The sequence below is a fragment of the Brachycentrus maculatus genome, unplaced genomic scaffold (genome assembly GCF_059751285.1).
Source record: "Brachycentrus maculatus isolate JH-2025_06_01 unplaced genomic scaffold, ASM5975128v1 h1tg000598l, whole genome shotgun sequence".
In the NCBI taxonomy this organism is placed as follows: Eukaryota; Metazoa; Arthropoda; class Insecta; order Trichoptera; family Brachycentridae; genus Brachycentrus; species Brachycentrus maculatus.
In genome coordinates this window covers 85,933-92,500 of record NW_028281338.1, presented here as the reverse complement: position 1 = coordinate 92,500, position 6,568 = coordinate 85,933, and positions in this window count along the sequence as shown.

Here is a 6,568-nt window from a genome sequence, read left to right as displayed (position 1 = left end):
TCAGACCCGTAAATGCCCAGACTTAACTTAAAGAAAAAATAATATTATTTATTTATTCGCGAACGTTCTATGTATGACATGTATTCGTTCGTGTGAGAATTTTTATGTTACGGTCCGACGAAATCACTAAAATAAATATTTGATTAATCTCCCATCTCCGCACACTGAAAATGTTTAGGAAAATTCCACAAGAATATATAAAATCATTCCTCGAATGAGCCCTCGATTGCGTTGGTGTTTTTTAACGAAATATTTACAACAATTTCTAATCTAAAATAATTCGTTTTCAGAAACATTATTGTTTTAAAATGTTTCACGAACGGTTTAACGGATAAGGGCAATCGTAATCCGAAGTCGTGCTACTAAATGAAGGTTAAAAAAGGCTTAACGAGTTACTATTTTGATAAGAACGACCCGTTTTATTTTAACCTTCAATCGCTTTGAGTTCATTATATAAAAATAATTCATCGTGTTTTTGTATATATTTCTTATATGTTGATATAATATTTCGAAAAATATGAACAATATTCATACAACTTTTCACATATACATAAAACATAAACGTTTTGTTTGCGGCTGGATATTTCAACAAAATTTTAGTTGTAGGTCCCTAGGGGATATTTTAAGCATCCTTCTCTCCATTGCTCCTTGTGTTACCCGGAGTTTACACATGAATCGTTTACTATGAAACATATCTTCATTTTCAAACCCTTATCCACACCTCATGGTGCATAGGGCACTGCATCATACAAACGCAGTGTTATCTAGATCATTAACGCACGAATGAAAGGTGATTAGCTTTCCGCTTAAGGTACCAGTCATGGGTAATATTGAATAAATATTACAGTGACAAAATCACTTTTATTTATTTGACCCCCCCTGGGAATCGAACTTGGGACCTCCAGTACGGTAGCCGATTGTGGTGACCATTACACTACGGAGGCGGACGATACATGTACTATTTTGATTATTGATTATTATATATGAAAATACGATGATCAGCCTTGCAGTGTAGGCTCTAGTCATAGGTAACCTTAAATTAACAGTGATATTTGTCAACCTGATAATGCACTACTTTCTGTGCTAATCCTGTCAGGAATTGAATGATAAATAATTTAATTCCTAAGTTTATCTGAAACATATATCACATAAATGTGAGTTGGTTCCCGGTTCGCAAATCAGAATCATTAAAACATGTTCCTTATCGATAGTGTCATAAAAATGCAAATAAAGAAAATAACTTCGGATATCTTACGACATAATACCCTATAAAATGTGGCGGGGGTTTTATTTGTGTCAATAAGTTATAATCGAGAATAAATAATCGACTCGTATCTAAAATATACCTACACGTTACGTACAAACTGTTATTTCTCCAAATATCCTGTCGTAAATATCAATTTACTGCGTTCTCACGCAAATGTAAACATATGTATCTACATACCTACATACATACTCACACATACTCGTATGTACACATCGCACGCTTAATCAAAATTTCAGACCATTGAGTTACGCATAATGTAACAATGTCTGTATGCTTCATAGTAAATATATATAAATATATAAATATATAAATATATAAATATATATATATATATATATATATATATATATATATATATATATATATATATATATATATATATATATATATATATATATATATATATATATTTATATATATATATATATATATATATATATATATACATATATATATATATATATATATATATATATATATATATATATATATATATATATATGTATATAAATATATATATATATATATATATATATATATATATATATATATATAAATATATATATATATATATATTTAAATATATGTATTTTTTAAATTATCCAATTTTCAAAGTTAAACCAAGGTAATATTAATTTTTACTATCTTTTATTGTTATTTTATTGTCGATATTGTAGATTGAAAAAATATTTATACTATCCTTAATTTCAGTTAATTATTGTTATAATTACTGTTCTTTCCCTCTCTACCTCCTTTTCCTCTTGGATCCTTTTTCATTATTACTACACTGTATTTTGTTTGTAAGAGCCAAAAACATATTTTCATATTTTACTTCCGCATTTCAATCGGAAAAATCATATATCTTTTTTAATGTTAAACAAATACAGATAAATAAAGAGAAATACAAAAGTTTTCCTTTAAAATAGATTTGGCTGCTGGTACGATATGTAGAATTGGGAAAGTTGACACGTGAAATACAAAACAAACACCCAATTGATAAAAAATATTTCTTGAATTCATACATAGCAGCTCGACTGTGAAACTGGCGTTGCGGGTTTGATTTCCTCCAATCGCTAAATGAATTTAAGAAATATTTAATAAATAGGGATATTTGAAAAATTGCTCTTGGTGTTTGTGATGTATTTTTCAAAACAAACTTTTAACAGTCAGGGTGTAAAAATATTTAAACTTTATAAAATAAAACAACTTTGTTTTAACCACTTTTATTGGTACACTTTATCCTACCGGTTTCGACAAGAACCTTGTCATAATCAGAGTTTATTTTATAAAGTTTATAAAATGTGCCAAAAAGTAACAGCGAAAAACATTCAAGAAATGTAAAAATATTGCCTTCCAAGGAAACATTGATCATCCTTCGGTTACTAAATGACTTTAGTTCGGAACCAGAAGTTGAATTCTATTATTGGAGACACAGAGTTTGTTTTCAATTAGATACGAGTATTCCATAGTATTGTATAATGCCTATTTGTCATCTGCTCTAATTTTGAAATCGCTTGATAACCATGAATTGCAATGTTGATTTAATTTTAGACCAAACCCCTCTCGGTTACTGAGCTGAATTGTTTATAGTTTTCCACGCCATTCAAATTGATCGATAATGTGGTTTGCCATAGACTTTAACTAAGAAAAAAGAGCGTTTTTACTAAAACCAATTTATAAACTTAATTTACAACATTTTGAGTGTGTCCAAATACTTGTTCACAAAATCTGGATTGTCTCCAATTACAGGAGTTACATCATTCACATCTCACCAGTAGATGTCTCTAGTGAAGTTCTAGTGATTCAAGAACAAGGTTTCTAAATTGGTTCATATATACAGAACTTCCAAGAATTTGAGTGGTGTGGTTGTCAATAATGGGTAGAATTGGTGAATGTTACACGTGTGTAAAGTGATCACTTAAACCAGCCTATGGCGGTCGTCAGCTCCGTAAATGCCCAGACTGCAATATTCTTCTTCATCTTTGATGAGATGTCAAAACAGAATATGTAAACTTAATAATGTGAAAGCCTTTTTCTCACACAATACTCGTTTTTGTAAATTTTTTAACTCCCCTTCACAAGTTTCCGATGGATTTTTCTTTTCTTAGTTTTATTGCGTAACGTAAGTTAGATGATTGCTTCAGTACATAGTTTCCCAATGTGGTCAAAGTGAATATTTACTTGTATGGGGTCTATTACCTTCAGTCTTCTTCTTGTGTCTAGTATTGAACAAAGGCCTCCCGAAAGTCCAAGTGGACTTCCATAGTTGTCTGTTGGACTCTCTTCCAGTGCAGGCCCGCCACTTTCCTGATGTCATCGGACCGCTTCAGCGTCCAGTTCTAGGTCTCCAGTCAAGCACCTTTTATCTATCTTCAGATATACGTGCCAAATGATCTACCCAGTTCCAAGGGGTCTATATGGATGTGGAAATAAATTTGGGGTGCCTTATATCGCTCACTCCTTTGAAGAACGCCATAAATAAGAAAACTAGATTTTTCAGGAGAACGTTTTTAAAGTTTAAAAATATAATACAATGTATTAAAAATAAATATCAAACAACTTATTGAACTATTTACTGTGCAACATATCTTTTTAGGCAAACCCCGAAGGTTTTTTTTCCATTTGAAAAATATTCAGTTTATTTAAAAAAAATAAACAATACCGTTTCTTCAAAATGCAAAAACAACATTTTCTGCCCTGTAGCGGGTAAATATTAAGTTAAAAATATGCCGCTTTTGATAGTTCATTTTTTGGGCATTCCGAAAACATGCACAACTGAAAATTGTCGATTTTTTATTTATGACGTTGTTAAAAGTAGTGAGCGACTAGTGTAAAGTTCATCATTTTGCCCATTATGGAACATCGATATTGCATTAATTTTTGAAACCAGTATATATGCAATGGTCTCAGAACCTTCCACATGTGAGTACGATTTTACTTATTTGCTACCTTATGTTGATTGGCAATAGTGTGAACACTGTGATATACTCTATATAGCGTACTATTTTTGTAACTCGCTTTTCTGATTTTCAAACTCGTATGTGTACAAATATTCATTATAAATTTGGACCATGTTTTACGTGTGGATATACTCGTTTATAATGTTTACACTGTACATTGGAGCTTATATTGGACTTTCACAATACGATTCCTATTATGTATTCTGTGTTAAGTGAATATTGATGGGCCATCGTCTAAAATACGAATAACAGTAAACATCGTCTTGTTGCTAAGTCATTTCCCCTTGTAGATGTTTTGCGAAAGTCGGGCTCTCGCGCATTTGTCGGAATTGACATTTGGCCGAACAGACATTTGACCTAATGGACATTTGACCTATCAGAAATTTGGCCTAATAGATATTTGGCCTAACAGACATTTGGCCTAACAGACATTTGTCCGAACAGACATTTGGGCGAACAGACATTTGGCCTAACAGACATTTGGCCTAACAGACATTTGGCCTAACGGACATTTGGCTTAACAGACATTTAACCTAATAGACATTTGGCCTATCAGAAATTTGGACTAACAGACATTTGGGCGAACAGACATTTGGCCGAAAAGACAATTGACCTAATGGACATTTGGCCGAATAAAATTTAAATTAAAAAAATTAACTTACCCTACGTGCAACTTTTGCAACATATCATAAAAGGCAAATAACAACCTGATCTTTATCCAAATAAATTCATCACAAAATGCCGAACTCTTCTAGTGGAACGTAAGGTCTGCTGATGACAGTCAATAGTCCGCCTTCTTCTGATGAGTTTTACGTGGTTTTCTAGCAATGAGCAAATGCTAAGAAGTTCCTGACTAACCCACACTAGATTATCTCTCATGTTCCCAACACAGATTCAAATAAAAACATTGAATTAGCTAGAAGAAAGAAAAATCCACTAAATGATCTATAAACCTTGTACATAATTAAGCAAGGTAAATAATAAATGCAATTCCCATCTTAAAAACCATTATTTTATTTATAAATAAAAAAAGAGATATTACATTTTTGCATGAAAGTGTTAAAGAAATAGGAAGTTCATACAAAAATGTGTGTATGAAATGGTTTACAGTACATATTAGATGTTTTATTTTCGGTTGTTCGAATATGACGCACTGAATTATCGGTCCGTGGATGAAATGTTCAATACTTTATTGATTTACTGACGCAATAAATCAATGCCGAATGATTAAAAGCCGAAATATGAAAGCAAAAATATTTATTATTCAAGTATTCTAGCCGGATTCCATAAATAAAAGGTATAAATTCTTAAATAAAGTTCATTTATAGAGAATGATGAAATATCGCATAGAAATGAAAACATTTTTGAAATGTTATGTTAAATTTTTATCAAGAGATAAATATTGGAGGGCTTACTGCTATAACCAATATCTTCTAACTAAACAAAGATTGACTAGTGATATTGGTCAAAGTTTTAACCTTATACAGCCGTTATAAAGTAGAGGGCAGATAGTGCTTGTACATAAGTTTGAATTAGAAAAAATTGCAATTCGCAGTATGAATAAACAAATCATGATAACATTAAATATTAATAAAACTGTATATTAATGAAAATAAGGGTGGTAATGGAAGTGGGATCAGGTAAGGAGTTGAGTGGGGAGAGGTAGAGAAATGAAGAAATAGTTATGTGATGAACAGTTAGGTTTCCAATGAGAGATAACAATGTTTAAGACGTTTCTTGAAAGTCGTCAGAGATGGTCTATTTTTCAGATTTTACATCAGATTTACACATCAAAATCTATATATTGATACATACATTTAAAAATATATAGTTCTACAAAAACGTTGAGAGTGTATAGTGGATAACACTCCCTTTTATCATTGATTGTTCACTTTGTGTAATAACATTTTAAAGTGGTATTACACAAAGTGAACGATGAATGATAAGGAGAGTGTTACATTACCATACCACAATGTTAAAAATGATTTTAAATATAAAAAATATTTTATTTTATTTTTTAAAAAGAATAACCCGCAAAGCGTCTATTTCAGATGCTTGTATGCAGGTAGGACAGTAAGGATAGGGAAGGCTTATGTGAAAAATACATCACAAACACCCAGACCAATTGAAAATAAATCTTTCTTGAATTTCTTTTGCAATTGGCGGGAATCGAACCCGCGACGCCACTTTCGCAGTCGAACGTCTACCCAACTACGCCACGATGCCTGGCACCATATGTATATTAGATGTATCTTTTTATAGAAAGGTAAGGTTTTAAATTTCATTTACGGTAGGTTAATGCAACGATATTTGTCATAAAAAAATTAACAATTATCAATGA